Raw genomic sequence first — 11,412 nt, forward strand, 5'->3', positions numbered from 1 at the left:
TCTTCCACTTGGAACTCTACGTTCCTTCATTTCAAATTAACATAAATTTTCTGTCTATGCTAAGAAGCGAGCATTTGAGCTCTAATCTATTCAATAACCTCAATGGTCCTCTGAATTACCTCAGGACGCAAATATAACATCTCACCCATGTCATCTTAGTGAATGAGCGATCTACATTTCCTACCATACAAATCTCATAAGGTGCCACTCCAATAGCTGGATAACTCTCTCTGATTTATCATCAATATGAGGATAATAAGCAATACTAAACTCCAGCTATATACTCATCGCTTTCTGTAACCTTCCCCAAAACATGCAAGTAATGATAGGGTCCTTATCCATTAGGATAGACCTCAAAATCACAAGAAGGCATACTATCTTTCTCTCTCACAGAGATATGCATAACTGTCAACTATATTATTCATCCTCACTGGTAAGAGTGAGTTGACTTTGTATTCTAGTCCATAATGACCTAGATTGAATCACACTGGCCCACTATCCTGGGCAACCCCATCGCAAAATCCATCGTGATGTCCTCCCACTTCCACTTTGGGATACTCAAAGTCTGTAATGGCCTTACTGGTTTCTAATACTCTGCCTTGACCCGCTATTAGGTCAGGCACTTTGCCACGTACTCAATTACGTCCCTCTCCATCCCAAGCCACCACTATAAAGCTTTCATATCCTAATACATCTTCATGGTGCCTGGATGAAGAGAATAAGGGGTAATAAGAGATTCATCCAGAATCTCTCGCTTAATCACAATGTCCATCGGATCCCAAATCCAATCCTTATACCTCAATAACTCATGCCTGACACTGTATAGTCCTTAGCTAATCCAGCTAAGACATCCCCTCTAATCCTTCCCATATGTGGGTCACTCAACTGTTTCCTTTACTCATCTCTAAAAGAGTAAACTCAAGTGTAATGTTGGCCACCTGACCCACCAGTAACTCTGCTCTAGTTCTGGTCATATCATTCAACTGATGTGATGCATAGGCAATTGCCTTTTCTGTCAATGAGGTGTCATAATAACCAATAGACTTGTTTTGATCTGTAGGAAGACTTGAAACTCTTCCACAAAACACATATAATACCCTGCCCATCCAAGGAAACTCCTGACCTTGAAGCGCTCCTTGGCCTTCGCCAATCTTTAACTAAGAGTATACCACAACATTGTCGATAGAAATGATCACAAACCAATTCAAATAATCTTTGAACGCCCTGTTCATTTGATCCATCAAAATAACTGGGCAGTAGTCAAACCCAAAAGACATGGCTCAAAACTCATAACACTCAAATCTGACACAAGGAGCAGTCTTTTGTATAATCATTCTCCCTGATCTTCAGCTGGGAATAACCAGATCGAAGATCCACCTTGGAGAATACCATCTTACTCAATAACTGAACTTTTAGTTGCTACAACTCTACTGAAGCCATTCAATACAGAGCCCTAGACATGGTTCTGTCCCTGGCACCACCATAATCACCATTTTATCTCTTTGTGTAGAGGTGACCCTGACAAATCCCTGGAAACACATCCAGAAACTCCCAGACTAATCCAGTCTATCCAGGTCCCACTGGCATGACCTGAGTGGTATCTAGCACACTAGCTAAGAGTCCTATGCATCCTCCTGCAATAGGTCTCTAGCTCTAAGTACAGATGTCATAAGTATATGGGGTCCATGCACAGTGCCAACAAATACAAGGGTTTCTCACCCTCAAGCCCAAGGGTTACTTTTTTTTTTCTCTCTTGCAATCTACCATTGCCCCATACATGGCTAACCAATCCACATCCAGGATCATATCGAAGTCGGTCATAACCAACTCTATCAAATCAACTGATGGGTCCTTTCCCACAGTAATCTAACTCATCTATTAAAATTACCAATAGGGTACCAAAATTCTCATCACATCATAACCACATACCAAGTCTGTGCCTCTACCGAAAGCAACAAAATAAAGAACAACATGGCACCAAAACTAATAAACATAATACCAGAATAAGAACTAGGAAGCTGACTTGCCACTACTCAGGAACCAGCCTCAGTCTCTGACCTTGACTGCGTTAGAGCAAACTCTCAAGCTGGAGTTGAGCTATCCACCCCCTTTGGCTCATCCTTCCTTAGCCTTGGGCAACCCCTTATGAGGTGCCCAACCATCCCACATAAGAAACATGCCTTTGCTCGACATTCTCCCAGATGGCGCCTCTTACACCGAGTGCATTCTGGGTAGATTTCCAATCCTCATCCTTCCTCGATCCAATAAAAAGAGGTATCACTGTCTGAGCTCCGCGCTCTCTGAAACTCTCCCTCCAAATCTCATTTCCTGTGCCCTTAACAATAAGAGCCCTCCCTACCACCTGAGCATAGGTAGAGATTTCATGTACTAGGGCGATTCTAACGCCCTGAGCTATTCTGGAATTCAATCCCTGGATAAATCGCTCCTTTCGTGCCATATCCGTGGGTACCATCTTAAAATAAAACTTGGCCAACCCACAAATTTGTTAACATACTCGGTTACTGTCGCATTTCCCTGAACTAGGTTTAGAAATTCATTTGTCTTAGCAGTCTTGACTGCATCACAATAATATATTTCATTAAACAGCTGCCTAAATTATTTCCAATTCATTGCAGCTGTATCTCGTGTCTGGGATACCACTTCCCATCACGTCCGAGCATCTTCCCGCAACATATTTGTTGCACAGATCACCCTATCGTGACCTACCACCCCCATACTATCAAGGATGGAACTAATCATGCCCATCCATTATTCAACTCTCAATGGATCTAGGTCTCTCTAAAATAATAGAGGGTAATATTCATGAAATCTCCCACACAGAAACTCCCATCTGTTCTCAACCTTAGGCTGAGCCAAAACTGGTGCCACTCCTAGCATTACAAAGGAAGAGGTGTTGCCTGACAAAACCTGTTATTTTAAACATCTGATCTCTTCCTCTTGCCTCTGCAATATTAATTGCATATCTGTAAACTCCTACTGCCAATTCTGAGGGGCTTGCGGAGGGCTCAAGCCCTGGCTGTAATTCTTAGCCTCAATATAAACACCACCAGGTCCTATTAACTGCCTTGGGTACATAACCTATGATTTAGTCTCCTGTCAATAACTCGACCCATTAAACATGATGGGCACATTCAAAAGCCTTCCCCACGGAAACAATCACAGAACACCACATTCACATACCTCTGTAGTACCAAAATACATGCCCACAACATTCATGCATCAATCAATAACCCCTGCTCTTGCCAACAAAATCTCATGCTCATAACTCCAGCATGCACATAACACATTCATATATCAACTAAGTAGGTAATCACATAATCATATCAATTGTCAAGGGCCAGGCCCTATTAGAATCTCATGCTTCCTAATAAGCCATGCTTGTAAAGCATTTATATCATATTTAAGCAGTTAAACACATAACCACATAAATAGTCACCTTACCCTAAGTGAAGCTTGTCTTTAGTGATGAGTGTACATGCCCAGCTTGTCTTCAGGAAGCCCTAACCTAGCTCTGATACCAAGTTGTAACACCCTATTACCCAGAGAGCGTTACACTGTGTATTTTAAATAGTGCTAAACTCGTTAAACGAGTCATTTGGCCATAATTGTGTAACTAAACGTGATTAACGGTTTAGGGTTAAATTTTTTGGACAAAGATACAAATGTTTCACTAAAACGTTTACTGTATACATGGGATCCCAAAATACATTTGAAAAATTTAATTACAATAAAAATTTACAACCAGCCGACCTAAGCCGCAGAATAGGGTTTGACCCTAGTTCCTCTTTAAACCCTCGGTCTTTGTGGTCGAGTAGCCGCATATGTACACATTGTCACCTAAGCTCTCCAGCACAAGGATGGTCCATATTTATTTTCCCTTTACCTGCACTGTATAGCACCTGTGAGCCGAGGCTCCGCAAGAAAACTTAAACGTGGTCATAAGCAATTAACAATATATATCCAAATCATAACAAGCATGCCTAACAGTAATAACCCTACTCATGCATGCATACCAATCATATAAATGACTACAGTGTCATATGGGACCAATTGCCCTAGATATATAGTCAATGAATCATATCGGGGTCCAATGCCCAAAATACATGATTATGGAATCATACTGGCTCAATGAGTCACCCTGGGGCCCTTTGCCCTATCCTATGTATAACCAGCCTTGGAACTGGCCTAGCGTACCTGGTGCTTTAGTTATCTCCGACCCAAAGGTCGGTCAAGCGTATGATGCACTCCTAATTAGGCTAGAACACATGGATCAACGCTTCATGCTATTGCCCTGCTTGACTAATAAGTCAATGCCTTGCGACCATCATTCAGTGTGTTAATGCCGCCCTTGAATAATAAGTAAATGCTTTACGACCATCACTCACCGTGCTAATTTCATCCTTGACTAATAAGTCAATGCTTTTCAACCAACACTCACCATGCTAATGTCATCCTTGACTAATAAGTCACCCCTAGTCCCATAACCCTATCCTCTTTATAAGTGTACTTGGCACTGACCAGCACTCCACGTGCTAAGATATGGGATTAATAAGTTGTTAGGACTAGCTTTTGTATGTTTTTATGGCGTGTTTTAAGATGTTATTTTTGTCTTTTATTTGGTTTTGTGCGATATTATGTTGGTGTTTATTATGTTTTCAGGATTAAGTGTGGTTATTAAGGAAATAGGTTGAAATTGGAGGAAAAGCGCTTAATTCTTGAAGAAATGATGTTAAACGGGCTAAGGAATGGAAACTAGGCGAAACTAGGGGTCGAATTGATGATTTAGTGAAAAATTGGAATTCGAGCCGCAACTCTATGGTGTAGAGCCGCGGCCCTAAGAGCTTCAGAGAAGAAGAAGAAAAGAATCTGCTAGAATTAGAGATGCAGCTCTATCAGACAGAGCTGAGGCTCTATTAAAATCAAAATTAGAGCTGCGGCTCTATCATACAGCACTGTAGCACTACAAAATCCAGAGACGAAATCTGAATCGCAAAATGCACTAGAGCTGCGGCTCTATCACATGGAGACGCGACGCCAGTCCGTACGGAAGCCAAATTTATGGCATTTTTCAAGGGAAATTTTGTCCTTTTGCACATAATTAATTAGGGATTATAAAAGCTTCTTAATGACATTTTTAAGAGGAAGATTAACCCTAGGAGACGGCTGGAGGCACATTGTGGAGGATTGCAAGTGGAATAAAAGAATTCATCACAGTTTTCTTCTTTTCTACATTGAATTTCTGTATTTTGGATGCTTTTTAATTCTTCTATGGTTATTACGAATTTTGTCATGAACTAAACTATTTTCTAGGGTGTAAATGGATTCTCCGGAAACTTTATATTGAATTAATGCAAGTTTTATGATTTCTATTCTATCTTGTGATCTATTCGAATTTATGCATAATGCTTGTGATTGACTGTCCATCTATTACATGATTTATATGATATTGATTCGAAATCTGAGAAGTGAGAATTGATTATGCTGTAATTGAATAGACATAGATTTCATTATAGGACGAGAGTACCTATTTGGTCTGTGTAGCTTTAGGGTTGTCTTGCTTAATGCTTGTCTGATGCTCATTTATCATAGAGATGTAGAAAATTTACATAAGGTTGAGACTTGTATATCCTAGTAAGAATATAAGTTACTTTTGTTGACCTGCTATCACGAGAGAGAATTGAATAGTATAATTTGTGTTACTAAAATATAAAGTGGATGGTAGATGAAGTTAATTTCCCTAGTTCATTTAATTATTGAATTCTATTTCTTTTGTTATTCTTTTATTCCTGCAATTACGTTCTTATTTCAGTATTTTTACTTAATTCTTATAATCAAATTATTGTTAACCAAATAGAATATTAGGATTAATGATTGGTACTTGGTAACAGTCCTTGTGTGTAGAAAATCCGTAACAAGTTTTTGGCGCCGTTGGCGGGGACTGTTTTTACTAATATCAAGAAATTAATTGTTTTGCTAATTTGGTTGCTTTTCTTTTATACAGTTCTCATTCTATTTTTCTTTTGCAATTTGTGATTTCAGGTATTCACATAGTTTATGCGACGACAGAGGTCTGAATCAAGGGTGCCTGTTGATCCTGAAATTGAGAAAACCTGTAGAAGAAATCGGAAACAGAAAAGTTTAGAAAGAATGGCTCAGAACAGAGGTAACGGAGGGGTTGACAACATTGCCCATGACAACGCTGAGAATATTAATGCTGGGATAGCAGCGGGTAATGTTGGAGGAGCTGGAGTTGCTGAACGAGTTGCATCAGTTCAGCAACCAATACAAAGAAGTTTGAGGGACTATGTGCTACTTACTGTCACGGGGGCACAATCATTCATTAGACCTCCAGCGGTTGAGGCTAATAATTTTGAAATTAAGCCTGCTATTTTGCAAATGGTACAATCATCAGTTCAGTTTGGGGATCACCAACGGAAGACCCAAACTTACATTTGGCTAATTTCCTACAGCTCTGCACCACATTTACGATGAACGGAGTGATAAATGATGTAGTGAGGTTGAGAAAATTCTCGTTTTCATTGAGGGACCGAGCAAAGAGTTGGCTTATTTCCCTGGAAGCCAATTCTATCACAACATGGGAGGAGCTCACTCAGAAATTTTTGGCCAAAATTTTCCCACCATCGCTGTCTGCAAGGTATAGAGGTGAAATCAACAATTTTCACCAAAGAGATGGTGAGTCATTGTATGATACGTGGGAGAGGTTTAAGGAGTTGTTAAGAAAATGTCCTCACCATGGAATTGAGAAATGGATGTTAGTCCATATTTTTTATAATGGTTTGTGCGGTACTACTCGCACAATCATTGATGCAGCGTCTGGAGGAGCGTTCATGAGTAAGAGCACTAATGAGGCTTATGATTTGTTGGAAGAGATGACAATGAACAATTATCAGTGGCCATCATAGAGGGAGACCCCAAAGAAGGTGGCTGGCATGCATGAATTGGATGCCATCTCAATGTTGTCCGATCAAGTGGCAACATTAACCAAACAGTTATAGCATAACAACATTCAAGCTCAAGCTTTAGTTATGCAGATGCAGGTTATGTGTGAGTTATGTAGGGGATCTCATTTATTTGAACAATTCATAATAAGGGATTTTAATAACATTCCTATGGAACAAGTGCAAGCAATAGGGAACTTCCCAAGGCCCTCCAACAACCCATATTCCATGAGTTACAATCCAGGGTGGCAGAATCACCCAAAATTTTCTTGGACAAGTGGTCAGGGTAGTCAGCAACAATTTCAACATAATCAACCACAATGTCCTCGAACTCCTCCTGGGTTTTATTAGCAGCAACCAGTAAGACCTGCACAACAACAGATGCAAGCAGAACAAGATGGTCAAGCTGATGTCTTAACTCAATTTATGATGGAAACGAGATCATCTATTCGAAGCTTGGAAACTCAGATTGGACAATTGGCCACGTTAATGGCAAACCGAGCTCAAGGGAACTTGCCAAGCACTACTGAAGTGAATCCAAAGGGAAATCTTAATGAACAGTGTCAAGCTATTACCTTGAGGAGCGAAATAGTGTATGAGGGACCAATTATGGAGAAGAAAGTTGAGCAGAAGCAGGATCAACATGCACCTATCACAGAGAATAAGCAGAAAATGGGTAAAGTTGAAGAAGAGGCTAATGAGAACCTTATGAAAAAACAGCCAGAAATAAGCATAGGTCACCATATAAAGATCCCATATCCTCATAGGCTTCAAAAGAATAAGCTTGACAAGCATTTTTCTAAATTTTTCGATATCTTTCGAAAGCTACACATCAACATTCCTTTTGCCGAAGCACTTGAACAAATGCCGAGTTATGTGAAGTTTATGAAATAAATTTTGACGAAGAAAAGGAAATTAGAGGATTATGAGACAGTGGCACTTACTGAGGAGTGCAATGCGATACTTCAAAAGAAGCTACCTCCCAAGCTTAAAGATCCTGGTAGTTTCAACATTCCATGCTCTATAGGGGGTTCAATGGTGATAAAGGCTTTATGTGATTTAGGGGCTAGTATAAATCTAATGCCTCTATATATTTTTTGAAAGTTAAAATTGGGAGAAGCTCGACCTACTATCGTGTCTTTGCAAATGGCGGATCGATCACTGGCTCATCCGAGGGGGATCATAGAAGATGTGTTAGTAAAGGTCGATAAATTCATCTTCCCTGCTGATTTTATTATTCTTGATATGGAGGAAGATGAATATATTCCAATTATTCTTGGAAGGCCATTTTTAGCAACTGGTAGGGCCTTAATTGAAGTACAAAAAGGCGAGTTGAAGTTGTGGGTACAAAAAGAAGAGGTAACATTTAATGTTTTTGTAGCAACGGAGGTTCCAACTTGTTATAGAGTTGATGTGGTGGAAAGTAAGGGTGATAAGCTGAAATTTTTTAAGAAGAAATCTATGGCTGAAGGTGGAAAGCGAACAATTCGTCATAAAGTGAAAAAGATCTTTAGTGAGAAAGCTCGATTGTTTCATGAGCGGTGGAAAGTTCCAAAAATGTGCAATATTAAGAAATGGGTGTCTTCTCATGATACTATGGCTTTTAAGGACATGAGGGATGGTTTGGATCCGAGTTGAATTTAAGAAAGTGGTCAGCGTCCGGCTAAATGACGTTAACGACAGGGCCCTTGAGAGACATCTCAAGTTTATGTTTTCATTTTTATTTTATTATTTTTATTTTTATTCTATTTTTAGTTGAACAATTCAATTATATATTTTTTTGTTTGGTTTTTTTTTAAATATTGTATGTAATTAGAACTGTGAAAAATGTGAAAAAAATAACAACAAAATAGCACAAAAGTTGAATTAGAGCCGCAACTCTAATGTGATCAGAAGGAGTTAGAGCTGCAACACTTCCTAAGTCAAAGTCATTGAGGGTTTTGGGAGAAATTAGAGCCGTAGCTCTATGGAGTAGAGTCCCAGCTCTAGGGAAGTTAGAGAGCAAGTGCTGAGAAAAGTTAGAATTAGAGCCGCAACTCTATACACCAGCGCCGCGGCGCCAATTGGGCCCAGAAATATAATTTAAGGGTTTCCATCAGAATTTTTTAGCATGACTCCCACTCCACCTCCTCCTCCATTTTAAAATTTTGCTATGGGGTCTCAGGTAAGTCTCTTCTTGTTATTTGAGTTTAACATTGGGGACAATGTTCGTCTTAAGTTTGGGGGAAGGGATTTATTTTTAGCTTTGCTATTATTTGTTGTTTTTCAAGTTTAGTATTAGTTGTTATTGTGTTTGAGTCTAGTTTTCACGGTATTGTTAGAGTATAAACCAATTTGATAATTTGTTGTCGATGAGATTTAATGAATACTATGTTGTATAATCCGAAGGAAGAGTTGTGTATATAAAAACAATCTGTGTACTTGGTTGAAATACTCTGTCACTTCACTGTGGTTAATTGAATACATGTTTGAACTATTGCTAATAGCTGTAAATGTGGGAGTTGAACTTTGTATATGCATGTTGAATTTGGACTGCGAATTGTACAAGTTGGAATTTTTCTAGAACTTGCTTGCTTGCTATTTGAGACGAAATCCTAAACAATACACACTTGAGAAGAGGTTATAAGCCATCTTTGGAACGATTGAGCCTTTTAAGCTAACCCTTATGTATTTTATCTCTTGTTACCCTATTTGAGCCGTACAATTGACCTTTTTCATTGTTTAACACATGTTTTGAGCCTATTCTTGAATCCACGTATTCATTATTCCCTTTGTCCTATACCATGAGCATAAAAACATATCTTTTGATTGGAGGGGGGATTGAATGTTTAAGGTACATATGTTGAAACATGTGGTTACTCAGTGCATAAAAAGAAAGAAAAAGAGAAAAGAAATTATAAATTCAGAATAAACTATATTCCTTAAGTTATTTACTGAAAAATCTATGTTTGGGGGAATGCAGTTTGAAAAAAAAATGTGATGAGTAAATAGTCAACTTTTCTCAATCTTGAAAAAAGAAAAAGAAAAGAATAACAATGGGATGTGAAGTTGAGTTAAAGGGATAGGTTGCTTGGTTTGAATTCTTATGAAAATGTCTTCTCATCAACCTTTACCTAAGCCATCTATTACAAGCTTTGTAAAGTCCTTTTGTTTTTTAAGTGTGTATTTGTTTACATTAGTAAAGAATAGTTAGTATAGCAAGCATATGGAATAACCATGTTGAGTGGATTGATGGTGAGAATTTGGCATGCATAGATTGGTTCAATTCTTTACATTTATTGGTTATGGGTGAATGCGCATGAGTATTGATGAATTACAGAGAATAGGTGAAGTATTTTGATTGAAATTCAGGATTAATTTTTTGAAGTGGCATGTTACTTTTCTTTAGAATTATATGCATATGGTATTCATGATTTTTGAGGCTATTTTAATGGTTGTCAATTTGGTTTGTTTAGGTTTTATCGAGTCTTAGTTGTGTTCTTTACTCGAGGGCGAGTAAAGGATAAGTTTGGGGGAATTTGTTAAGACTAGTTTTGGTAAGTTTTTATGGCGTGTTTTAAGAAGCAATTTTAGTCTTTTATTTGGTTTTGTGAGATATTATGCTAGTGTTTATTGTGTTTTTAGGATTAAGTGTGGTTATTAAGGAAATATCTTGAAATTGGAGGAAAAGCGCTTAATTCTTGAAGAAATGATGTTAAACGGGCTAAGGAATGGAAACTAGGCGAAACTGGGGGTCGAATCGATGATTTGGTGAAAAATTGGAATTAGAGCCGCACCTCTATGGTGTAGAGCCGCAGCCCTAAGATCTTCAGAGAAGAAGAAAAGAATCTGCTAGAATTAGAGCTGCAGCTCTATCAGACAAAGCTGAGGCTCTATTAAAATCAGAATTAGAGCTGCGGCTCTATCATACAGTGCTGCAGCGCTACAAAATCCAGAGACGAAATCTGAATCACAAAATGCACTAGAGCTGCGGCTCTATCACATGGAGTCGGGGCCCCAATCCACACAGAAGCCAAATTTAGGGCATTTTTCAAGGGCAATTTTTTCCTTTCACACTTAATTAATTAGGGATTATAAAAGCCTTCTTAATGACATTTTTAAGAGGAAGATTAACCCTAGGAGATGGCTGGAGGCACATTGTGGAGGATTGCAAGTGGAATCAAAGAATTCATCACAGTTTTCTTCTTTTCTACTTTGAATTTCTGTATTTTGGATGCTTTTTAATTCTTCTATGGTTATTATGAATTTTTTCATGAACTAAACTATTTTTTTAGGGTGTTAATGGATTCTCCGGAAACTTTATATTGAATTAATGCAAGTTTTATGATTTCTATTCTATCGTGTGATCTATTAGAATTTATGCTTAATGCTTGTGATTGACTGGCCATCTATTACATGATTTATATGATTTTGATTCGAAATCTGAGAAGTG

General features: G+C 38.5%; 1 non-coding gene across 1 annotated transcript; it reads right to left on the reverse strand.

Annotated features, from left to right (window-relative positions):
• Positions 1–6,674: 6,674 nt before the first annotated feature.
• Positions 6,675–6,781, reverse strand: LOC133833700 (small nucleolar RNA R71). The gene has a single exon (XR_009893067.1). It is a non-coding gene; the product is annotated as a small nucleolar RNA R71 (small nucleolar RNA).
• Positions 6,782–11,412: the final 4,631 nt, after the last annotated feature.

This window comes from Humulus lupulus, chromosome 4 (genome assembly GCF_963169125.1).
Source record: "Humulus lupulus chromosome 4, drHumLupu1.1, whole genome shotgun sequence".
NCBI classification, from domain to species: Eukaryota; Viridiplantae; Streptophyta; class Magnoliopsida; order Rosales; family Cannabaceae; genus Humulus; species Humulus lupulus.